This window comes from Sciurus vulgaris (genome assembly GCF_902686455.1).
Source record: "Sciurus vulgaris genome assembly, chromosome: 9".
NCBI classification, from domain to species: domain Eukaryota; kingdom Metazoa; phylum Chordata; class Mammalia; order Rodentia; family Sciuridae; genus Sciurus; species Sciurus vulgaris.
In genome coordinates, this window is record NC_136469.1 from 58284763 (window position 1) to 58311938 (window position 27176).

Sequence of the window (27176 nt, forward strand, 5' to 3'; positions counted from 1 at the left end):
TATTCCAGAGTTTTTATCAGTTCAAGCCCGAATGGTCTCTTGACCATTCACAGCACCTTTCTGTGATATTCCCAGTTCAGGCTCTCCCCACCCTAGTTTTCCCTTTTATTCCCTGGACTGGATCTGCAGACATGGGAAATTTTCCCAAGCACCTTGTCACTCTTTGGTTTAGTTGTAAGTTTAGCTAATTTAATTCAAGCTTCTGAATTAAATTAAAACCTTTTAATTTTCCTTTGTACCTTTTCATTCTTTCCTTCGTTTTCTGAGACTGAATTCCTGCCACATGGTATTGCAATTATTTACTCTCTCCCTTTTCTCATACCCTTTTCTTCTCATATTCCTGTTCTGTACCTTTGTCCATCTTGACTGCCTCCTCCCACCCCAGTTCTCTTAAGTCCTTCTTTTTTCTTCAAAGCACACCATCTTCAGAAAATATTGAGTCAATTAATTACCTAATAAGACATGAGAGTAAGATTTTAAAAGATTAGAGTATAATTTTATTTTATTTTTTTATCCGGCTATATCTTATTTAATTAAGTACAAAGACCTCTAGTTTCTAGGCATGTCACCTAGAGACCATTTACTTCACCCACTTCTCTATTTGGCCACCAGTCTTATCTCTTCTCTTTAGCAATGATGAGGCTGATTTCTTTTCCTTAGGGAAGAGAAATCCATGGTTTGTTGCCTTTGCCAATAACAAAAATATTGGAGAGCTGGGTGGTAAAGCTGTTACCTTGGGCATCTTTCGCATGAGTCGTGTCAAAAGAGCCAGGATGTCTCTCTTTGTTGGTAATCACACCAGTTCTTCCCAAGTTAGCACTCCTAGTTACCATACACAGGTTAACAGTGTCAAACTTGATGAAATTGGTAATCTTACCAGTCTCCAAATCAATCTGAATGGTGTCATTTCACCTTGATTGGGGATCAGGGTAGCGAATGGGTTCAAGCATTGTTAGTCACCAGATGAGGAATTCCTTTTGTGCCCACAAAGACCTTTCTCACTTTGCACAACTTGTACTTGGCCTCCTAATATGATGGACAGCAAAACAACCCTTGGTGTCATAGATCAGACTGAAATTCTCTCCAGTCTTATCAATGCTGATGACTTCCATAAAACTGGCAGGGTAGGTTATATCAGTTTGACTGCCATCAGTCTTAATGAAGTGCTGCATGCAAATCTTTTTTACTTCATCTCCTGTCAGGGTATACTTAAGTCTGGTCCTTAGAAAAATGATGAGAGTAAGACATTCTCTCAGCTTATGGGAACCAGTGGATGGACAAGGAGCAAACACACCAGTTGATTTATCCAGCGTTCAGTGCTTAGGAGCTGCTACCCGCTTCAGATGCTTCTTGGGACCATGAGTCATGGCTGCTCTAGGCACAGAAAGAGCTGGAGTGTAATTTTAGATGTTGGGTGGATCCAGCTGTTAGGCTGGTATTTGGTGTCAAAGACACATTTTTGGGGCAGTTCAGCAACCAAAGCATGCCATATAGAAGTAGTCTTGCATATTATTCCTTTGGTCAAAATCTCTTCGATTTTGCTTTACTTAAAGGTTGAAGTCTGAGCTCCCTTTATTCCTGGGTTCCTATTTGCTTCTCCATCAGGCTCACTGTTGCTTCAGAGGCTTTTGCACATGGAGGCTTTTATCTACCTGGAACACACTTTCCTCTACTTCTTTGTCAGATTAGGTGTCACCTCCTTTAGAAGCCATTGCCAAATTCTGTCACATCCTTCCTCCTCTGGTCTCAGTCTAGCATGGGCTTCATACATTTGTATTATTAAACTTCTTTCTTAAGACCCTCAAAGCAGAAGTCAAAGCACCATTACTGCCCTGTAATTATTTGACTGATGGATTGTCTTTCACAGTGGATTATGAGTACCTGGAGTATAGGGGCATTGTAATCTCAAGTATAAGACATGCTTCCTAGTATTCCATAGGCCCTGAATAAATATGGGTAGAAGAAGTCTTGTTCACATTTATGGATGATTTATATATGTTATGGGTTGAAGAAGTCTTTATTCACATTTATAAATGATTTATACATGTTATAGACTACATTGACTTGTGAAAATCCTTCGATTTGAAAGATGTAGAATTTTATTCAACTTTTAAATGGGCCATTAACTCATCCTATTTTTAATGTATATTCTGTGCAATACAGGAATTATTCACTACTATTTGTTTTTCTAACAGAAAAGCAACCAAGTTTCATTTATAGTGTCCTCCCACTGTGCATGAGGGTGTGGAAATTGGCACATACATATTATTTCATTCCTAGGTAACTAAAGAAGCCCCAGGACAGAGGAAGATTTATAAAATTTTTGTTGGATTTCATGTCATACCCCTATCATGTGGTCCAAATAGCTGTTCCTATTTGGACCACACTATGAGTCTGCAACCTCCAGGTGCTTGGTGTATTTGAAGATAGGAGTTAATTAGTCAGATTCTCTATATGAGAGAGGACAACATTAATAATCAATAATTATTGACCATTTACTATTTATTCTCTCCTTTTATACTTAAAGATACTCCAGGGAAGGTGAATATAGCAACTTCATGTTAGTCCCAACCTTGACTTTTTCTTGAGATTTTATTAGGTCATTCTTAGTTATAGGTTTTTAGTTTTATCCTTAAGTTGGAGTTGGTATAGACTGAGTTAATAACACCCTGACCTTAAATGAAGGAGAGTATGTAGTCACTCAGTGTATAATATAGAACTGATTTTTATAATGCATTAGTAACAATAACTATTACAAAGCCAGGACCACATTTGAATTCAGTAACTTTATTTAAAATGTACTTGCTAACCAGGCGTGGTAGTGCAGGCTCGTAACCCTAGGGTCTCTGGAGGTTGAGGCAGGAGAATCACAAGTTCAAAGCCAGCCTCAGCAACTTAGCAAGACCCCAAGCAATTTAGTGAGACCCTATATCAAAATTTTAAAAAATAAGAAAATGGTAGGGATGTGGCTTAGTGGTTAAGTGCCCTGAGTTCAATCCCTAGTACAAAAAAAAAAAAAAAAAAAAAAAGCATTTGCTTTATAATGCTGGCACTTACTTTTTTATAGTTCTCATGCCAAATATAAACCATAAAAGTGTAGAGATGTATGCAGCTTTTCCTTCTTTTCCTTTTCATCATTAGTAGCTTTACGTAGTTTACAACTTAAGGCAAAGAATAAGAGCCTGGAGACTGGCGATGATACTACTTTTGGGGAAAAGTAAATGGTGACAATAAGAAGCCTAGAAACAGGCTGGAATTATCATTATTATATCCAAGACAACTGGTGAGACGGTAAACCAGCTGAGGGATACAGTTATTTTGCTGGTTCCTTGTATATGTAAAATACACATAAAGTCAATTCAGGCATAGATAACATGCAATTCCACATTCCCTCTCCTATGATATCACAGGTGTAGTGTAGAAAATACAGTCTGTGTTTTTCTGAGCAGTACGTGCAAACTACCTTACTTTAGAAACATGCATCTATGTTGCTTTTCTTGTTTTGTTCACCTGCAGTTGCATACTACACAATTGGATCTTTCTTTAGTTGGTTAGCAAATGACTAATGGCGTTTGTGAAATAGTCCAATTCTATACTTTGGGGATTATATTAAATGGGTTATGTTTGGTTTGTATTTCTTGTTCATTTTGTGTGAATTTTATTTAGTTTATCACTCAGCTTTAGAACTTCGCTGCCTTTCATTCAACTTCTCCCTCAAAATGTTGACAAAAACAGACGGAGTGGTGAGGGAGGAAAAAAGTTTCTGTTTATATTTATTCCTATCTCCAAGTGATTCATGTTCAGGTATCCATTCCCTGAATCACCATTCGCCACACACCACTCCAGTTTCTTTATGCCCCATCCTCTTATGTGTGATGAAACTTACTGTTCCTTGCCATTCAGGCCAAATTAATAAGAAAAACTCAAGACTAAATATCTTGGAACATCTTGAACTAAGTAGACTGTAATGCATTATTGCATATGGCTGACATACAGTAGCTTATAAGAAAACCAAATCCAGTCCAGAGCTTAGGAAAAATAGTACATTTTTTTGTTCCTCTCCTGAATTGTCTTTTTAAAAATCATCTAGATCGAAGGTAAAGGCTCCCTCCAGCTCAGAGATAATTGTTTGATCTGCTCAGACACTTTTTTTTTTTTTTAAAACAGTTTGCTTTAGTTTCCATCATGGAGGATTCAGATTTCACATTAAAACCTGCCTTTCTGGCTGCATCCCTTCGTAAGGGTTTATGTTGACAGAACCCCATCTTGCCTCCTCTGTCCCCTCTTTCCTCCACAGTTTCTTTGCCTTCGTGGCTTCTATAGGCATATGGGTTTACTACTGTTTTTTGAGTGGTTAAATGAGATATGGGTTTAGTGATTATTTAAATTGAACAAACCATTGTGAAAAAATGAGGGTCACTGACCTGTGTGCTTATGCACCTGGGCATATGGAATCTTGATTAATATTGAGACTGAGTGAAAGAGGTCAGCATAATCTGAATTTTATGTGCTTTTGTACATTGCACATTCTTCTATGTTGTATAGCAATTATTTACTAGTTTATAAAATCTGGTATGTGAAGAATATTCAAGAGGAAATTTATTTTTCCTTTCTACATATGCCTCAGAAGTCATGTCAATTTTTGTTTCAAAGACTTTGAAAAAACTTAATTTGTGTTCAAATTAATACTCTAATCGTTCAAAGGCATCAATAAATGAGACTACTTTCTCATTTACTAATTAAGTGCTGAGTCATTAAGATAAAGAGAGGAAGACACAAATACTTGCAGAACATTATTGTTTAGACAAAAAGATATGGAAAGGATTCATGCTTCATTTGATTTAGGATGCAAAAATACTTTATATGAAGGTTTATTTTCACTTGCTTTGAAGTCTATATGTAAAGGCAGAATTGCTAATTACTATAAGTATCTGTAAATTGAGATAATCTTGTAAACATAGCTCTGAATGGAGACAATTCCAGTTATTTTTGTGTTATAACGATTGAAGCACTCTCCTTTCCACCTAAATGACCTGAGTTTCTAACTTGGTAAAGTGTGAAGAGTGATTTCAGGAAGAAAGCATAGCATTTCTGGATTTCTGTTCTACTTACATAAAACTTTGGTATGGTAATTTAATGGATATAATATAAAGTTAATGTGATTTAGATGATAATGTGGTTATTCCCTGTTTGGACAAAGAAATGAGCAATTTAATTAATGGATCCTATCAGTCTAGAGAGATGCTTCTAGTTATGACTAAGCAGCTCTGACATTTGTGTGTGTATGGGGGTAGGTATTGATATTTTGCCATCAATCATTGCAAAAATAAGAAACAAAGAAATCACTGAATGATATAAAAATAAAGATATGAAGTTGTTGGTGGATAATGACCCAGAATTTTAGAAAGCACCCTTCCTTGAGATTAGGAAGCACATCGTTTTTTTTCTTTGAGGCCCCATATTGCACTTTATGAAAGAAATATTCTAAGACTTTTAAAAAAATGAGATGTAACACACATTTTTCAGTGGGAGTCACAAGAATACCACTGTTGTCTTGGCCATACTCTTAAAAGTCTGACAGTTAATTTGAGATTGGGTCAAGGAATTAGTGTTTAGTATAAGTTCTTCAGGGAATTTAAATGTTCAATCAGGGTTAAGGACCACTGCACTATTTAAGCCATTTTTAAGTCTAAGGTTTTTGAGGTGGAAGAAAGAGTATACATTCCCACATACTGTACAGTAACTACTATTGCCCAGTTGTATCTGTTTGTCCTGGGTGTCATCTTGATAAGAGTGAGAGCTGAAGAAAATGAAAATATCTTGAAGAATATAAGGTTCCTCTTCTGCTTAAGTGTATTTTCCAACTGCATATGGAAAACACACAGGGTGATGGGGTGTTGTACACCATAAACAAATTAACTTGATATCTGCTGTCAATCCTGGTAGTGCATTCTCACATTTGATTCTCTCCTTTGCATATTCTTCTGTACCCTTCTCATTTGGGTTCCTCTGATTCCCCACTTCCCAAGAGAAGATACTAGGGCCCCCTTGGACAAGGATCATTATAGATTTTAATGCAGACTTTCTCCTCAGCAAAGTTCACTAACTAAGAAAGTAAGTGATCAGCTAGAAAGTTATTACAGTCAACGTTAGCCTTAGAAGGCATTGTGTCTAGCTGAAAGTGGCAGAGCATGCTGTAGACCTAGGAAAATCAAAATGAACATTGGGAGACCTGCATTGTAGTCTTGAATGTGTGGAGGTTTCCTAATTTCCTGACTGAGACATTTATTCACCTGTCTTTAAAATGAGAACCTCGAACTAGATAATTACTGAGTTTCCTTCTATCCTTACATTCAAAATGCTTCTTTATTATTAGTTTAAGAAGACATAAGCATCTACTTGTTGCTAAATACTGTTCCCAAAATAAAAGATTCACCAAACAAGTGAAAAAAAATGATTTTTAGATAATTTCATATATTCCCTAAATTTTGGAGTATTTTAACTGGGATTTGTCTCAGTATTATAAATTACGATCCCACTAGTCTAGAAATAGTTTATCTTAGGTGATGGAAGTCTGTGGATGTTTGGATATACTCTTATGATTTCACTTAAATTGCTTCTACAGAGTTCATATAAAAGTATCTTTACTAATTTGTAGAGTGATTATTAGTAAAATATGGAAATTGGCAGATTCCTCCTTTTTTTCTTTTTTTTTTTAAAGTAAATGTAAAATATGTTAAAAATTGGTCTTTGCATTCTACCTTAGTTCTGGTTAATATTTAACTGACTGAACAATTCTTAAAAATCTTTAAGATATGGGGAAGACCAGTGGAGTAGAAAGACATCTAGAGGCAAGGAGGAGGGACAGGAAAGGGGAAGAAATGGGGAATGAATTTAATAAAATCCTGCTGTGTGCATATATGAACGTACTACAGGGATTCCAAATTCATGGATACATAGAACACACTAATCAAAAATAAATAAATGAGTGAAAGGAAGATCAGTAGGGTAGAGGAAGGAGAATAGGGGGAGATGAGGGTGGAGAGCAGGGACTGAAATGAAGTAAATCAAATTCCATGCATATATGATTTTATCAAAATGAACTCAGCTGCTGTGTATAACTATAATGCTTTCATAAAAAAATCTTTGAGAGTAATTTTTTGTTGTTATATATGAAGGTTAATTACCTTCCTGAATATTTCATATTTAAATCCTATTGATAGATACAAGTAGAATTGATTAACTTAAAAAGTTTTGGAAAGAATAAGCATTAGTGCTTTATTTATTTATTTTTTTTCATAGCTTTTGGGGAGGCAGCTAATTATGTACTCACAGAATATCAGTATTTTTGAAATGAGATCTTTAGAAGAATTTGTAAGAAAATTCATGATTTTCTGATTATTAATTTGAGAATTTGCAGAGCCAATGATTATGTAGGGTTCTCTAAACTAATGTATAATGTAAATCTCTGACATATGCTTTGTAATGGAATCATTGATACTTTTGCAGACAATAAAATCTGATTACTTTAATGGAGTTATAATAATTTATAAAGGGTAGTGCTTGTTTTTATTTTTTTTCCAGATGGATATACTAAAAATTGCAATTTGGTGTTTGTAAATGCTTTTGGAGAAATGTAGTTGTTTGGGGACTTGCCTTTTTCTGAAACAGCTATAAACAATGTGGAAAATAAGATTGCATACATTGTCTTTTTATAAATACTAAGGAGTAAAGAAATTCTTACTGTGGCTTCATATTCAAGCATTTGATTTTGAAATGCTCAAGGCTAGAAGTGTTTGTTGCTGCATCCTTTTGTAGAATTTTCTGCAGTATCCCTTCACTTGGACTCAAAAGTGACTGCAGTCTTAAGGGAGTTGAATCGGGCCAACCACTGAAATGGCATGAGTCTTGACCTACCACCTGTTTTAATCTTGGTTAAGTGACTTAGGTTGTCAGACCTTAGCTCCATGATCTCTAAAGTGGAGATATTGGTGGTACCCATCTCATAGTTTTACGAGAATTCATTAAACCTGTATATGTAGATGATGTATAGCTAGGGACTGCTGTATAGTTAAATATTCAATAAAATTTAATGATAATGTTATCTTGCTTATGTGCTGTTGTTTTTCTTTTGCCTTTGGCTTGTGCTGTGTCTGTGAAAGTAATGTTTCCAGTTCTTCCCCTTCCCCAAGATCACAAGCATTCCCTGGGACAGTGAAAGTAATTAAGTGGTTTTCTTAACTTTAATGGATCTTCCCTTCTAGCTCCTTCCAGATAGAAGTAATGAGAAAGTAGGTGATGATGCTGACTAGAAACAGATTAGCATCTTTTGTAGGATAACTTACCTGATGATAATAATTGAGAAGTGATTGTAAAATTGTCACAGGGCAGTTTATGGAATGAATTGCTTTAGATGAGTGGAAGTTGTTGCTTTGGGGGAAGAGAAAGACAGTATGGTCTTAAATATTAGAGAGAGGTGGAAAGCTGCAGTGTGCTTTTGGCATCCTGTCTTGAGTTAACAATTTTGACTTGTCAGGGTTTTTTTTAAAATTTGATGAAAGACCATCTAAGATGAAGGCTTATTTAGATGATATAGTTATCATTCTAGAAAGATCCTGGGTAGTCCCGTATAGACTAGGAAAGTAAAAGATTTCCTGAGAAATGAGATATGCTATTTTGAGGAATGATTTTATCAGGACATTTAAATCATGTGGTAGACTTTGAATTCTGTCTTTTTGGATTATGAAGTGTTCTGTGAGGCTGGGAAGTAAACTGGATGTTAAGGAAGTTTTAAGTTATTACATTTCTGATGACACACATACATACACATACAGTGTTATTGTCGGCTTAGAATTACCTAAGGGAAAAATATAATGAAGAGACAATATGAAATCCAGTGAAGCCAAGGTCTTTACTGCACTAGTGGTTTTCACCTTTCTTCTTGGTACGATTTGCCCTGTCTTCAGATGCCTGTTCAGCTGAAGATGAGTCATTAAGAAAAACTGCATTTTACAATAATGCTTTCTAAACTGGTCAGCTAGCTAAAATTGACTGAGGCTGAAAACAGCAGTTTCTGCCTTGAAAGGATGGAATAATTAGTATTAAAATTGGTCAGGAAGTTTCTTATGCTCTTGGACTTGACAGCACTTAGCATTTTATTAGTGCACACTTTTTTTGAAACAGGTTACATGGATTTCATAGAGGCTCTCAGGGGCATGGAGCTAATGAAGTATACACATAATGCACCTGAGAGATGCAGTCTGAGAGAAGGGGGCATATGAAAGAAGATTTGCATACTTATTTTAACTTGCAGATCTCATGATCTGATGGAAGGTCAGCATCTTTTAGGATGACATTGTGGTTTCTATCCAAGGAACCTAAAACATTTTTCAGAATTTGTAAGTTGTTCTGAATACAGTGATTTCTGTGTAGCACTATGAATAACTCCAGCATTATAATGATATGCTTCATAATTTTAACCAGGTTACTTTTACATTTTGCCAGATACACTCTAGCACAAGTGCATTTGTTAAGGGAGTAGAGGATGCCTTCTTTTAACTCTCATGGAGGACAGTTCTCCTCTGGTACAACAAGCAAGGCCTGTGCAAAAGGATATGGCCCCCACTGTGGGAACTGGCCTGTGGACATGGAGGGGGTTTCAAGTCACTGAGATTTATTAATCTCCCTGATGATCCTGGTCAATATGGCATCCCAGCTTCTTGTGGATGTTTGCTGAATGAATGACTGTCTACCTGTCAACTGAACAGGAAGAAGGAAACCGTGAAAGGGCGGGGGCGGGGGCGGGGGAGCGGGAATGGCGCAGCAGTCAGATTCACATCAGCTGGGTTCACGACCTGCGTTTTTGACCAGTTTCCAAAGTCGCTTTTATCTCAAGGACACATGAGAGGAAACAGTTGGCATGTGGGGTGGTAGAGTGCAGTGACAGAAGAGAGGAACATACTTGCAGTGTTATTTTCCTCTGAGTGGAGAGAAGGAAGTGTTTGCAGTAATAAAGATATTTAAATATAAACTGAAGAAAACCTCGGGTTCTCGTTTTTTGTAAATGGGGAAACCCAGAACAGAGATGAAGTGATATAATCTGCTGTCTTGATGGAGTCAGTTGAAGATTTAAAAAAGGAATCCCGGTCTTTGGACTCTGGGCATATGATATATGCTCCTTTTAGCACTAGGGAGACTTGGGTGAAAATCCTCATTAGAGTGGTTTTGGGGTTTCTAGAATCAACAGTGTGCTTGTCTGAAGAGATATAATTTCTCATTGATTTTTCCCCCAAAAAAGGTAAATGGAAGATTTCATTGCCAAATTTGAGAGAAAAAACCAAGCTCACTATTTCTTACCATTTCTCCTTTCTAAGTTGCAGCTAAGAGATACTCACATGGCTCTTTGGGGGAAATATGAGGATGAGACCAGGAAATAGGTGGTGGTAGAGAAGTGGTTTTACTCAACACAATGTGAAGGAGAAAGAAAAAAGTTCAGAGGACCAAAAAATTCCCTAGGGAGAGAAGTATTTATGGTTTTGTGTTAAAGTCACAGCTTCTCATCAAAGCAGAGCTAATTAATTAATCAGCTCTGATTTAGATGATATTTACTGGGATTTTAGTGTCTGCAATACTGAGAAATTTGAAGGAATATTGAATTACCTTCTCATCCAAGAGGAAGACTAAAGTGGGACAATACAGGAACCCTCTTCTCTTCTTTTTCTTTTTGTATCTTTTGTTTGCTATTGGTTTATTGGTTCAGCAGGAAATTTGGGAAACTGGGAAATATGGGCCACAGTTCCTTCACTTCAGAAATAAAATTCATGTGGATAGTTCCTTGAGGTTCTACAATGTCCACTGTCTTCATGATGTCTTTAATGTACCACATTATAGGTATTTTTCCATAAATAATCTGAGAGCTTTGTATTTACACTCCAGATGTTATCTTCTTGGTTAAAATTGAAATTTTTTTCTCTACTGGGTTTGTATTGCTTCAAATGCTTTTATTACAACTGGGATCATGCCTTCTTTTTAAGGTATTATTATTATTAATTTATACATTAACTAGTTCTTTTAACGAATGTTGAATACATACTGCTTGGAGAAAATTTTATATTTTTCTGCCTCTGGACCAGTAGGACACAATTTTAGTAGCTTTGTTTTGAACAGTTTTATTTGTCAGGATGGTTTTTATTTTTGACCACTTTTTAGAAACTGATAAAGACATTCTAAATTGTGTAGATAGATGTTAGAGAAACAAATTGAAAATATTCTTCAGTACATTCTAAACACAAATAATGCATAATCAGAACCTCATGTTCTTAGATTAAAATAAGTAGTATGGTTATGGAAAGCATGAATGCATTTACATAGCTATTAATATTGTCTAATGTATTGGACCATATTATAAATAATTAATATTAATTAATATTATCTATAATGTATTATATCATGTTCTGTATGTTTCATGAGGAGGTACATTATTCATCATAATAAAAGTTAAAAATAGGTAGAATTATATAGAAGAGCAGGCAGCCTGCTAGAAACAATTCTATGTATTTTATATATTCCAGTTATTTTAATCATCAGAACATTCCTATTTGTTAAGAACTGCTAATGTATTAGACCAGTTGTCTCTGATTTCCACACTATAGATAAGTTTAACAGAACCCACAAACAATAAATATCTGTGGACCTCACAGCAAACTAATAATGGTTCCTGAATGTCAAGTAAAATGTCTGAGGATGTGCTCGTTGGATTGTGTTACTGGATATGGAACACAAAAAAATGTTTTGTTAGGGCAGATGGAGACCTGTAATTCTCTAACCCATTTCTTGATGCTTTTTCCCTTGGAAATGTTGTTATGCCTTACCTGAATTAAGCAGCTTTTTACTATGCATTCATACAGGAATAAGCAGGAAGACAACAAAACTAAAGAACCAGTAATCAATAGTAACATGGAAGTGTCTTTAGAGCTCATGGTAAGATACGGAAGCTGTGAATCTCAGAAAGATCAAGTGACCTATTTGAGGGCACATAGCATGGCTGGGATGGGCTCTGTGATCAGAAATATTTATATTCAAATCTAACCCCTTCCCTTTGTGAGTGACCCTAGCAAAGTTAAAATTTCAAAGCCTTCATTACTTCAAGTATAAAAAAATAATCAGTAACAAAACTTACTTTACCTTACTCACTTTAATGAGTACTAAATAAAATAATATACTTGATGGTATCTAGTACAATGCTTTGTTTCAGAGTTGGCATAATAAATGCCAATTTTCCTTTGTCCTCATTGTTACTCTTAGTCCCTGTGACTTAATCTGCTACCCTAGAAGAACAACCCTGAGATTATGATTGTACTCATGGGATCAGGCAATCCTGCTGGCAAACATTCCCCAAACACACAGCTGTTTCATAACAGGCCTATTGACTCCTTCCATCATTAAAATTCTGAAATTATCATAACTCAGTTGAACTGCATCAGACTTTTTAGTGATCATTTAAATGGAAATTTCTGTTTTAGATATGGTTTATTTAATATCAGTGAGTACTAACACTAGTGAGCAGGCAACCTTGCTAGACAAATATTTACCTTCAGTATTGACCGGTGATCATGTTTGCTATGCTTTGAAAGCACATGTAGTTACATTTCTAGCAGGTGGGCATTTGCAGTTTGTAGTAGTGTATGTGTGTGTGTGTGTGCACCAACCATCGTGTAATTAGCAACCTGTCGTAAATCATTCAAGTGACAATTTGCCAGAATGAACAATAGCCGAGATTGTGCATTGTTAACTTTAATACTGTAACCTGAAAGATAACATATTTTCTCCTAGTTGGTAGGAATCTATTCCAGCATTAGGTGATTTTAGAATAGTTAACTCTGTGGACTCTGACTAGTTGACAGCAGATGAAAACACAGTGTGGATGTTGTGCTAGTGACAGATTCTTTTTAATGATCTGTAAAGTGTGCCTTTATTCCATTAGAGATATATGTTTTCAATAAAAATCTTGATATGCAACAGTGGAAAATAGAAGATCAGTGCCATGTCTAAGGACAGAAAAGAACATAAACTGTTAACCATATTGGTAATTCATCAGTTCTTTGGCCATCTAATGACTAGAATGTAGAGAGGAAAATGATTTAAAATTATATTCATTATTCTACTTAAAAAACAGGAGGTAAGAGAAAAAGTAAACAGTGGATTTGAGGATAATGACTTCTTTATGTAGCATTAATACAATGCCAGCAGTAATTAAGTCACAAAACAGAAGGGCAAGATAAATAGGCTTAGAATGTTTCAGGACACCTCTGAACAAAGCAATTAAATACATGTGGCAGTCTACAGAAGTACATGTAAAAACAATTAAATAAATCTTTATTTAAGTTTGAGAAATTTCAGTCTCATATTCAGAAGATTAACAAATAATAACTGCTTTTACATTTGTAGATTTTAGTTTCTTTTGGGTCACAATTGTTTTGCTACTTTAAAGAATCATGGTTAATGTGATAAATGTGATAAAATATTGGGGAGGAAGGTCTGTGTCTTTATTTTCTATAACTTCTGTTGTCCTTCTGTAGAGCTTTGTATTTAATAAGTGAACTTCGTATTTAGTAGGTGAACTATCCATATAAACTGAAAAATGTAACAACTGAAAAAAATTTTTAAATGTAATTTCCACTCATAAGCAGCCAATATAACTTGGAGATATCATGTCTTTATCTTTCTTTCTTTTTAAATAAAGTGCTACTAGAGAATTCCTTTATGGTGAAATGGAAAAAAAAAAAAATATATATATATATATATATATATATATAAAACTGAGTTGGGAAGAATGGAAGGAAGAGACAGGAGAAGTCAGTACAAAGGTAAAATTTAGGTGTAAATGTTGAGTGCTGATTTTTGTACCCCAATGTGTTGACCCCTTCCTTTCTCCTCTCTGGCTTCTGGTTTTCTTTCCTTCTTTCTTCTCTTTTCTCTCTGTCCTCACCTTAGTCCCTTTCTTCCCTCCATTTGCCCTTCCCCTTCCTCTCCCCCTTCTCTTCCTCCATTTTTCCTTCCTTCTTATGCAGATATTCTGTCTCAAAGATTCATCAGAGTTAATAAGCATTTAAAGATCCTTGGGATTATTTGTTATTAAATATTGTAATGTGATGTGAGGTGGCTCTTATGTTTTTAGATGTGACATAACAACATGGAGAAAAATGAATGTTACGAACTGAGATAAAGAGAAGCAAGTCCAAGGAGGTTTGTTGAAAGAGATTTTAGAGGATAAGCCTCTGACTTTTGGCTTTGTCACATGTTAGGGCTGTAATTCCTTGGGCACAAGAACAAAATTGGAAGTCAGAAGGGATAGGCTTTCCCAGTTCAGTGTTTTCACTTGTTAAAATTGAAGGTTTCTGCTTTGCTAAAAAGAGAAGTGAAATAAACATTTTGCTGTATTACTTTACATCTCTGTTCTGATACTCTTGTTTTTTGTGTTCAGTACTTTGAGATAGTAGAAGATTCACTCATTCACATATTACTCATTTCCTGTTAATGACAGAAGGTTCAGGGTGGTTATGTGAAATGAAAGAGACAAAGGTTAATTGAATACATGGTTTGCCTTCAAGAATTTTCTAGTTTAGAGAGAGAATCAAGCCACTGGTTGGTTGAGTGACTGAAATGATTTATAGCAATCATAGTGGCTATAGGTGCAAAACTTGCAAAGACTCAAGATTTAATATTTTGAATAATCGAGGGAACAGCCAAATAATACTTTCCTTAAATTTGCTAAATGAAGGTGAGAAGGGGGCAAGAATGGAGGAAGGAGGGACTCTATAGAGGGATAAGAGGGATGGGAGAGGTGGGGGGGAGAAAAAAAAAAAACAACAGAATGAATCCAAAACTATTACCCTAGGTAATAGTTTGATTACACAAATGGCATGCCTCTACTTCATGTACAAATGTAGAAACAAGATGTATCCCATTTGTTTACAATAAAAATGAATTTTAAAAAAAAGTCCATTTAGACCATGTTCTCTCATTGACCACTTCTGTGTGAATGATGTCAGGGAATACTGTTCCAGTTTTGTAATAATATGAAGGTATAACTTGCTTCATAAATATAAAATATATCATTTTATTCATAGACATTGCCAAAAAACTATCAGTGTTAACTGTCATACTAATTAGCATTTGGGAGTTAAAAGAAAGTGATACAGCAATCACTAAATCAGTGACTCTTGCTGTTGTAAAAATTCAAAATGCAAGATGTGTTTTTTTAAATGGAAACTTCCCTAGTTATAGAATGGATATAGTTTATTTGCTGACCATGTGTGTAGAGCTAGTACATAAACTGAAATGAACTTGTGGATTATATCTGATAATTCTTTCATTATTCATTAAGAGCTTAATATATACAAGGTTTTTCCTGCTGAATACAAAGATGATTAATGGGCCTCACCCTTGACCTCACAGGTTCAGAGCCAGGCAGACATGTAAACTAATATATCTAGCACAGTTTTCTAAATTGTACCTGGAAGAACAAATTACTGGTAATTGGTGGGGATTGAGTAATTATGAGGCCACTTTGGATATAGGTCTTGAAGGACAGGTTGATTTGCCTGGCATGAGTTTAATAGTAAAATGCCTTATTTTTGTAGAAGTTAATTCTAGAGACAGGTTGGAGGTGAGGGGGCAAAGGGTGTTGATGGAGATAGAGTGTCTGCAGTTACTATAGTTTTCTAGGATATGTTCTTCACCATATCCCCACAGAGGAAACTGGGATCGATTTCTTTTTTTCTAAGGGTTGGTCTAAGAAAGAGGTGCTACTTTCTCCTCTTCCCTTCATATATGCACACGTTTCTGAGACTAATTCATTCACTGGAAGACCAAGAATAGCCTGAGTGGAGTGGGGAATGGGTAAAGCTTTTATTTATGCCATACATTATTACAATTGATTTTAATGTGTTAAATTAATCTGATAATCTGCAAATATGAAATTTAAAGTCTAAAGAGAAAATCAGATTGTCTTAGTAAATAGTCACCAAAAAAAAGTTTACCCTGTTTGTGACCTTGGAATTCTGTACTAGTATAAATGACAGCAAAATTTAAGAGTAAACTCATTTTGCATGATTAGATAGGGTGATGGTTCCAGGTGTGAGAGGTCAGAGGCCAAAAGAGGAAAGGTGTACAGAAAAGAGATGTGAAAATGCCAGACAGATGTCACATCTTGGGTTCAAGTACTGAAAATTATTATTGTTTCTGAAACCCATAAAGTCACATTTGGAATGCTACTTTAGGTTTCTAAGATTCAGGTACTACTCATGTAAATGGGACTTGGGGAATCACATTTTTAAAATGCAGATCTCGCTATCTAAGGCATGTATATACACTGTTAATGTGTATAACAGAGTCTTCCCCCTCTTTGTTTTATGGAAATTAAAATCAACAAGTAGTTGCCTTTCTACATCTGGCGATTTTTACATAAAAGAGGAAGGTTTGCAATTTTTTTCTGGTACTTATATATGTGCCTGTAACAATTTTATCTGTGTTCTCTAAACATGTGTAGCCAGAGAGTGTCAATTGGAAATCATAGACTTTTCTAGTCTATACATATCTATTAGAAATTAACTTCTAATGGTCTATTAGATATTATAGATGTATTTCATTCAATTTCCTTTTAGTATAGTGTAAAGAATATAGATACTAGAGTCAGAATTCCATTCAGATCCTGAGTTTGAATGTTGGTTCTGATACGTAAATACTGGGTGACTTTGGAGAAAGTTAATTATCTTCTGTGAAATGAATATAGTAGTAGTGTTTGTATTTTCAATCAGGGTCAACTTCACCATCACGCAGCATGGTCTGGTACTCAGAGTGTAGTTCTGTGTTTGGTATTTAATGTGCTCAACTTGTGTCTTTTGTTACCGTTTGTATCTAGAATGTCCTTCGAAAGCTCATGTATTGAAGGCATTTCCTCAGTGCAGCAATGTCCAGAAGTGGGACTTGGAAAGTGATTGGATTCTGGGAGCACTAAGCTCATCAGCGGTCTTATCCATTTGGTAGGTGAATGGACTACTGGAGGAGGTAGAAAACTGTAGGTAGGTAGGTCATGGTTGGTGGAAGCAGGTAAATGGGGGCATGCTCTTGTGGACTCTGCCTTGTCCTTGGCCCCTTCCTTCCTGTCCCTCAGCTTTCCATCTGCCAGGAGCTGAGCAGCTTCCCTCTGTCATGCCTTCCTGTCATGATCTTCTAACTTACCTCAGACCCAGAGCAAGGGAGCCTCTAAAACAATGAGTCAAAATAAAATATTTCCCCATCTAAGTTGATTAGTCAGGTATTTGGTCCCAGCAGTGACAAGTTGACTACACTCTTAACAGTTTTAACTTTGAATCTATGTTTTGTAATGAAGTCCTATAGGATAGTGAAGCATGGAGCCTCAGCTCCTTGTGACCCACTGGGTATTGCCTCCTTCTTAGGAGGGTTTCCAGGAGGCAGTTTCTCCTACTTCCTCCACCTCCTCTACCTCCAGCTGGAGTCTGACATGGGGGTTGGAGAATTAGCTAAGCCAGTGGTGCCTTTGCTGAGTTTTAGGTACAGGAGGGGCTTGCACTTTGAAGATCTGCCTTTGCCTTGCTTATGTGTTATGATATCATGGAGAAAATAAGTAGCCTTTCTTTCTGCATTTTTAATAAGGGACCCCATATTTTATTTAGCATTGGATTATGTAGCCAACCCTGGGAAGGGTTTTTACAGGATTGAAGAGCTGAGAGATGTAAACAGTTAGAGCTGTGCTGTCATAGAGTAAGTGTTGTAAAAAGGTGTGCCATTATAACTGTCTGGCAAGTTTACATATCTAGCCTGTCATCTAGTTAAGTCCCAAGTACTAGTTACTTATAAATATTATAATACATTTATAGAACAGAATGATTTCATAAAAGAGAAATAAATAATTAGTATCATTTCTTTGTACATATTGTCATAAGTAATATTGCAATAGGTTAGATATAGGTCATTTTAAAAAAAGTATAGCCTGTAATGGGTCATAAATTTATTAGGTCTAGTAACTATTTTAAAATTATTTTAATTTTGTATTTCCCACTTTATTAGATATAAAAAAAGTATTTTTAAAATAAGAGTTATATGGTTGTGCAGAGTGTTATTCTAAACCCACTTTTTGTTAAAATCCGATATGAAACCAGCATACAGCAGATTTTCTCCATTAACATACTTTATGTTCCATATATTATTCAGCTTTTTATCACTGTGATAAAACACCTGAGAAACTCAACTTAAAGGAGGAAAAATTTACTTTGGCTCACAGTTTCAGAGTTTTGTTCTGTGGTCACTTGGACCAATGGCTTTGGGCCTTTGGTGAAGAGGGATATCATGACAGGTAGCATACTCATGGTGTCCAAGAAGGAGGGAGGGAGGGGTGAAGGAGGAGAGAGAGAGAGAGAGAAAGAGAGAGAGAGACACGCACATGAGGGGGCCAGGAACAAATATTGCCATCGAAGTCCTGTCCCCTATGACTTACTTCCTCCTCACAGGCCCTAAAGGTTGCATCACCCTCCTAATAGCACCACAGATTGGCAACGAAGCTTTAAAAGCACATGACCTTTTGGAGCCTTTTCAGACCAAGTCTTACCACTGCTGTAATGCAAGTGAGCATAAATTCAGCCATAGTATTTATTCTTGATGTGTTTCTCATTGTCTGTCCTCCTGTTGTAAATGCAGTTCATTTTCTGTGACCTTTTTTTTAAGAATATATTTTCTTAATTCCTTTCCTTTTTTTTTGTTCAGAAAATATCTGTAGACTATTGTAGAAATGGATATTTTCTTTTGTTTTATTAAACGAAATGGAATTGAAACAAATTTATCGATAACTTTTTACGCTGAAAAATGCTCTGTATATGTTGAGAGAGTTCAAGAAAGGCCAGAATTTCTAGTCTCAACAATATCATTGCCTTTCTATAATCTTTGACTAATGCTCTGAATTTGACTAGATGTATAAAGAACAGATGGTGGGATGGTGTCAAATTGATGTTCACCATCTGCTTCTCACATATATAATTTGTAAGAATGTGTCTAAAAAATAATGTAACAGGGATCTTCCATTTTGTGGTTATTGGTCAGGGAAGCCATGCCATTTGGGATAATTGTATTTCAATATGAATAACTTCATCCAATAAACATAAGCAGAAAATGCTTCATGAGCTGTCTCAGTATGTGGCTGTGTCTGTTATTCACATGTGTACACATTGTTATCACTGGTTTTGGTCATCTCCTGACCAGTGTCCAGGAATCTTAGAAAGTGTATATATTAATGGTTGGTTGAGTTTACCCAATACTTTGACATATTATAAATTTCTTTACTCTGAACTGGTAGCAAGGATGCTTTCCCCCCAAGATTTAATTTAAGCTAGAATGGAAGGAGAGAGTTTTGGTTAAAAACACTTGTTTTTTATAGATTTATATACAACACAACATTAGAGGTTTCTGAATGAAGTTTGTGTCAGAATTGATCACAAACAAATCTGGCTAACCTATTACTGGAAAAGTGGACCCAAGTAGCTTACTCAGGGTTTTTTTTTTTGTTTTCTTTTGTTTTTAGTTTATTTTTTATTAGTTCATTTTAGTTATATTAATATTAGGATTAATATTAATATAAATTATAAAACACACAATATAATTTGCTCTAATTCAGTCCCTAGTACTTGTCTTCCTCTTCTCCCTCCCCTGTTCCCTTCCCTCTACTCCACTGATCTTTCTGCTCTTTATTATACTTTTTCTTTCTTTTTTTCTTTATGAAGAGTAAATGGAATGAATGGAGTGAATATATGTAAAGGTGAAATTCTCAGGGTTGGTTTTGTGGTCCCTTGGAGTGTTACCCCCTATGTTAGGCTTGTTAGTCCTTTGCTCCCTGTGTGGAAAGCATGTGTCTTAGCAAGTAGCAAACCCCTGGATCAGTAGCCGGTGGATGGGCATTGTGTTCGTCAGGTTTTCTTTGCTATGACCAAAATACCTGACATAAACAAAGGAGGAAAAGTTTATTTTGGCTCATGGTTTCAGAAGTTTCAGTCCATGGTCACTGGCTCCATTGCTTTGGGCCTGAGGTGAAGCAGAATATCATGCAGAAGGACCTGACAAACAAAAACCTTTTGGCTCATGGCAGCTGGGAAACAGAGAGAGATATGGGTAGGAGAGGGCAAGGGATATGGAGTACCCTTCCAGGGCATCCACCCTGTGACCTGCTTTCTCCATCTAAGTCCCATGTACCTATGGTGTCCGCCTCCTCCCAGTAGTTCATTTAGCTCTCAGTGGATTAATCCACTGATGAGGTCTGAGTCCTCATGATCCAGTCCCTTCTAAAATCCCCACATCTAATCATTGTTGCATTGGTGACCAAGCCTTCATCACATGAGTCTTTTGTGTATAATTCATATCCAAATCATAATAGCCATAGTGTTCACTCTGTTCACCTCACTCAGGTGATTTGTGTGGTCTTCGTGGTAGAGTGATATGGCATGAGAGCTACAGTCTGTCAAAAAAGGGAGATAGATTAGGACTGCTTTATAGGAGGGAAAAGAGATAGCAGGTGTTGAACTTCTGAGCCAGGCTGCAAAGGTATAAAGAATAAGTTATTTGTTTACAATAAAAATAAAAAAAAAAAGAATAAGTTAGTACTGAGAAAATTAATTGTTATTATTATCAGGTATCCTCAGGTATCCATGATGCAAAATTATACTTGGACCTATGTGAGTTCAATATATGGTGTTCAGAAGCTCTGGGAAGTTATAAATTCCATGCAGTATGTCTTTGTCTTCCTTCCTTCCCCTTCCTTCCTCCCTCCCTCCCTCCCTCCCTCCCTTCCTTCCCTCCTTCCTTCCTTCCTTCCTTCTTTCCTTCCTTCCCTCCCTCCCTCCTTCCCTCCTTCCTTCCTTCTTTCTTTTTTTGTAGATACATACAGTTGAAAGCAATTAGGTACAGAGATTTCCCACCAGAACCTTCTTTATCTGTTCCTTTGTAGTGTGTCTTAGTTTTTGTTGTTGAGTTATTGCCAACTTGGGAAAAATGACATAAAAATCAGAAAAAAAATAATAAGAAAAAGTGTTATTTTAGTTGAGTGGATGTTTCTGAGTTGCTGGAGAAATACCTGTTTAAGCCTTTGGTCCAGTAGGAGGTGTAAGATGTTGGCCTGTGACTGTCCTGTGACTCTCATTACCTTGACAGACTTCGGTACGTATGCTTGCTTAAAGGTAGAGTGGGAAAATCCTGTTTTACTCTTTTCTTTAGGAAATGGCAGAAGTCTCTTCCTGCTAGTTAAAATCAATGAAGCCCTTCATCTCTGAATTCTTGGGAAAGGAAGGAAGGAGGACATTAGAATATACTTTTATTGAAGCAGTAATTTGTTATTGTACACCTTTATGCATCTGGGACTTGAATGTTACATTTAATCTCTACAATTTTTTTTTCTAATATTCAGAAGCATTCTAGAGAATCCCTGTGGTTAACAATTATAGGACATTTAACAAATAGTTGTTGATTCTAAAGGGTGAAATTTCATAGTAATGTATTCCAAAGAACTAGTCCTTCATTGTTAGATACAGCTTAAAATTTTTCCCTGTTAAATTTAAGTAGATGTTTCCATTTACTTTTAGCAGCTAGAAATACTGTTCAGTCATATTTTTACACAGTAGCAAAATCTTTGGGGTTTTTTTTTTTTTTTTTGGTGGTACTGCAAAATGAACCAGGGCCTCACACATGGTAGGCAAGTGCTTTACTACCAAACTACATCCCTAGGCCTTTTTAAAAATTTTGTTTTGAGACAGAGTCTTGCTATGTTGCACTGGCGGACCTCAATGTTGGGATCCTCTTGGCTGAGCCTTCAGAGTAGCTGGAATTACAGGTGTGCACCCCTGCTGGTGTCAAACTTTGTAATTAGCAAACTATAAGCACAACTGTTTTGATAGGCACCCTTCATTTATAGTTCCAATGTTATAGTAAATTTATTTATCTTTGGAAGAATATTGACACAAAATATATATACATATATATTTGTAGATATCTGTGTTATAGATATGTATGTTACATTTCTTTTTCTGATAAATGAAACCTTAAAGGAGTTTCTCTAGATTTTCCATCACTTTGTTCGTCAACATTCTACATTTATATCCATAAAGACAAAATTTTGTGACACTGTGAGAACAAAGGGAATCATTGCCAGTTCTTTATATGTTAATATTAATGCATAATGAAGAAGTTAAATATGTGATAGGAGAATTTTCTTTGAGTTAAGGATAAGTGCAGTTTTTCTAATAAAATTGAAAGTATTCTTTCCTTATAGGCTGTAAAGACATTTTACTTGAGAAAAAGGAACAATGCTTTTTTTTTTTTTCCTTTTTTAATCATCATACCAAACTAATATTTCAGGAGAAAAGCCACTTGGCAACCACATTTGAGACATTTTATTTGCCTTTAAAATTTTTATTTTTCATTAACGTAACTATTAGAAGTCTTTTGTATCTACAAAGGAAAATACACTCACTCATTAACCCTATTAAAATTTTTGTGTTGGAAAAAAAATCTCACTTAAGGGAAAAAAGCTGAGGCTAATTAGTAGAATGGAAAGCTTTTTAAAAAAATCACTTAAGATTAGCCAGTTATGCTAATTTAATATTTAGGTGGCAGAAAGAACAGTTTTGAATTTATGAGATTCAAATAATTGGAATCAGTTTCAAAAGTATATGAGAAAAATATGTACTTTGAATTAAAAAACCACCAGCAAGTTAAGCTAACACCATGTCCTATCAGTTGTAGATAAGAAGGCTAGAAACCAGCCTGGTTAGGTAGCTCAGTTGGTAGAGTGTTTGCCTGGCAAGCGCAAGGCCCTGGGTTCAAGCCCCAGCACTACAAAAAAAAAAAAAGAGGCCAGAAACCTGTATTAATCGTAGTTATTATTTTTTTTATAATGATGGAAGCTCACATAAGTTTACCATTCTTCTGTGTACCATAATATTCTGTTAAATTTGTTTCTCATAGCCAACGTGAAATACTTACCATTATGTCCTTTTCACAGATGCAGAAAGTAAGACTTTAAGGATATAGTTATATCTAAAATATGACAGAGTAAGAAGCAGAGCTTGGACTGGAATCAAAAAGTCTGTCTGACTCTTCATCCTAGCCTTTCTCCCTCTGCCATATAAACTGTGTAACATTAGCCAAGGGCCTTACCTAGGGGACAGTCTCCTGATCTATCAAGTTTAGAATGATCCCTGTCAGAAATCTCACTAGTTCTCAAGTTCTAAGAACTCAGTTTTTCTCCTTTTACAAAAATGGATATCATAAAATACCATAGAGGTTACATATTAAATAACATCTCCAATAAATTTTTACCTTGATACCTTGTATAGCATTTCAGCATCAAAGTGTGTAGTCATCCAAAATCTAATGTCATGGCTGTTCAGATGTGCTTTAGCACTGGGAAAATTATGCAAATGCTTAGTTGGATGTAATTTATAAAAAATTAATTAGAAAACAGATTTGTTCATATTTTTATTAGATTCCAAGTGCATTGATAAGACCTTTAAAATATGATACCATATAAAAATAGTAACCTATATTTTGTGGTAATTAGCTATGTTATACAAAACATGACATAGGGAATGAGACAGAGAAGGTTGGCAATATAATGTTGTCATTTGTCCTACTTTGAAAACAAAAATAAATACATGTAAATATTTTAAAAGTGGGTAAAATGAAATTGAAAGCTAATGTCTGCTTTAGGTTTTAAGAACATGATATCACTATCATGTTCTTAAAACCCAAGTAGTTCTGATAACTGATGTGAGAATACCAAGAAGTATTTTGCCCTCTCACAAAATAATAACTCCTTAACTAATGTACTTGTTCTTTTTTTCTGTGTAACTTTGATATTTCATGAGGAATGAATACACTTACACACATACACACACACTTATCTTTCCTCTTACAGGGAATGAAAAGTTTCCAACAATCTCTTTCCAAGAAAATGTTTTGTACTTTTTAATGAATGGATTAGTATAAGGACAAATGATTAGTAAAGGCATTAAGAAACACTTAATATTATATGCCAAAAAATGTAAAGCTAAAGCTAAACTTGTGTTACCAGTGTTAGTAGTGCATTACGGTTATGTTCAATGTGGATGAAATGCAAAAGAGGAAATTTAAATCATCTTTGTAGTAATAATTGCATTCTTTTAATAAATTTTAAAATCCCCAAAAGCAGTCATTTAGAATTTTTCCTGTTAAGTATTGTTTAAAATTGAAGATTCTCTGATAGATGTCTTAAAAATACTTTAAAGGTTTGAATTACAAAGAAGAGTGCTAATGAGGAACAGACAGAAGAAAATTAATAGAACTCCACTAATTACAAATCAGAAAATTTTGTCAGTGTATAGCTGTTGGGTATCTCGATCTGCATTATTAATATCTTTGGGGGAAAAGGACAGATTAATGATTTGAAGTGCAAAAAGATAATCCAACCAGCATTGAGTTCATTATGTGTCCATCAGCTGGTATAAGTGGGGAAGAGAAAAATCCCTTCCCTAGAGCAATTACATGTATTGTGGAAGTTTAAGTTTAGTGTTTGGTAAAAGTGATGATACATGTGTCCATTTAAACATTTGAGAAATGAGAATACAGCTTAAATTTGGTGATACAGCTGATTTTCTCAAAAGACAGTAGTTTCCTTTTAATTTCAACAATTACCATTTATTCTTTACCAATTTTATTTTGTGTGCCTTGAAAGTACCATCCCTACTTGTAACAAGGATAACACAGGAAGGAATTTTAATCTGTAATTGAATGCACTTAGGTCTTTCTGGCTCTAAAGCTCAAGTTCTTTTTACATGACACAACCTTTGTAAGATTTTTTTTCCTGCAATTTGTATTGTAAAGGACCATAAAAAGATAGAGGCCTGAATAGGATGAGGCAGTTGGAAAGATTTCATAAATGAAGTGTGACTTGCACCAGTTTCTGGAGACTAGCAGAATTTAAAACTGTGTAGAAAAGAGGAGGCAGAGATGGGAAGAGTTGATGTATAACAACTAGGCTGAGAAAGAGATGAATGTACTTAGAAAGAGCAGAGATAAGGGAAAATGATGGGATGTAAAAATGGGTGGTAACCACTGGTCCACAGAATTGAAAGCTAGAAAAATAAGACATGATAATAGTGTTTCCAAATGGCTTTGTTAATGCATGCTTTGGGGGAGATCCCTTTTTCATATAAGTGTAGAATATGGTAGGCCAAAGGAAGGTAACAGATTTCCATACTTCAAGACTTTAGAGATTTTAATATGTTAATGTACATGGTGAAGTTTCAAGAACAAAACAGACCATAGCAAGCAGAATATGTTAAAACTAATTGGCTATAGTGTGTGTGTGTGTGTGTGTGTGTGTGTGTGTGTGTCTGTGTGTCTGTGATTTGTTTTATCTTGTTTTGGCAATAAGATTCACTTTTAAAATATTGTGATAGGAAATTAATAGCATCAATATAGGATTTAGAGGACCTAATGCAACAGTGTTTCAGGAAGATAAATTTTCTTAAGAGAAACTGGATAGGAACTGGAGTTGCGGCTCAGTGGTAGAGCCCTTGCCTGGCATGTGTGAGGCACTGGATTTGATCCTCAACACCACATAAAAGGAAATGAGAGGGAGGGAGTATGAAAAATGGTGGACTGAGACAGACATCATTACCCTATCTATGTACATGTATGATTACACAAATGGTATGAATCTACATTGTGTACAACCACAGAAACGAAATGATGTACCCCATTTGTGTACAAGGAATCAAAATGCAGTCTGTAAAAAATTAAAAACTAAATAAAAAATAAATAAAAAAAGGTATTGGGTCCATCTGCAACTAAATAAATAAATTTTAAAAAGTGAATATCAGAAAAGCAAATTAAAAAAAAGATAAACTGGATAAATAGAGAAAGAATAGTAGCTCTTGAAGTATTTTAGAGGAAGGTTGAAGCTTGGTCAAGGGTGGCAGCAATAACTTTGAAGGATAAGAGGTAAATTCAAGACCTTTTTCAAGAAGTCGGTTAATCAAATGAAAACCCTACATAATGTGGTGACATAGTGCATTAAATAAAATGATGGTAAAGTGCATGGTTTAGTGACTGAATGCATTTTTTATTTGTACTACTAAGGATAAAGAGGTGAAAAATCAGAAATAAGACCTAGGTGGTTCTATTCCAGGAGATTGAAAATTGGGTGGCATCACTAATGTAACTGGGCTAGCAGGGAAGAGCTGGTGTATATGAGAGAAATGGTGAGTTAGTGAGGTTCAGTGGTGGGAGGAGGGGACAGTGTGGAAGGTTCAGGGTTGAAAACGGTCCAGTGCAGTCTTCAGGCCTTCTGTTTTGTATAATCAGATTGCTTCTCTGTGTGATGGGAAGCCATTTTTCTAAAAAACATCCATTCAAATGAGTATGGAGAAGCTACTCAACAATCTCATATAATTTCTGTAGATTTTTTTTTGAAATATGTGGGCTGATGGTTATGATGGAGCTGATGGCTCAATTTCATAGGCAGAGTCAATTTTTCTCTTTTCTTTTTTGTTGGTGATGCATATAAAATTATAACATAGCTTGGAAATGATTTCAAATAGTCTCCTTTAAAGCAGTTTCTGACAGAGCCATATATTTGGCATCTCTAAACATTTCAGGGGCAGGTATTGTGGAGCTGAATAGAGGCCAGGGCTCTGAAGCCACCAGTTTGATTTAGGTATAAATTCCATATTAACCAGTTCCATATTTCACTAAATCATATATAACATAATCAAGGAAAGGCTGTCAAAATAGTTTGAACTTTTCTAAAATATAGAAACTGTCACATCAACTAACTGGTTCTGTTCTGAGTGTTTTGTTTTCATGTGCAGCTTTAGTGGGACTCTGTGAATGTGAGCTGTTGGCTTTTCTCTTGTCTGCATAGGGACAGCATGCCCTCAATTATACTGTTAGTCAGTCCTCATTAAGACTATCATGAGGAAATTATTTCTCACTCCTTTTTATTCCATGGACTTGATTAAAATCAGCATGTCATGTGCTCTCAGTAGAATGGATGCTCCTCGTGCTGAGTTTTTGGTATGTTGTTTTTGGGTTGTTCAACTTCCAGATTGAAGAGGTTAATTATCTAGGCTCTCCGA

At 35.5% G+C, this 27176-nt stretch overlaps 1 protein-coding gene and 1 pseudogene across 3 annotated transcripts in view; one reads left to right on the forward strand and one right to left on the reverse strand.

Annotated features, from left to right (window-relative positions):
- PPP3CA (protein phosphatase 3 catalytic subunit alpha) overlaps positions 1-27176 on the forward strand; it is a 311580-nt gene that overhangs the window by 76676 nt on the left and 207728 nt on the right. The window lies entirely within an intron of this gene.
- On the reverse strand, positions 198-6150 carry LOC306670092 (small ribosomal subunit protein eS4-like; annotated as a pseudogene). Its single transcript has one exon. The product of its transcript is annotated as a small ribosomal subunit protein eS4-like (transcript).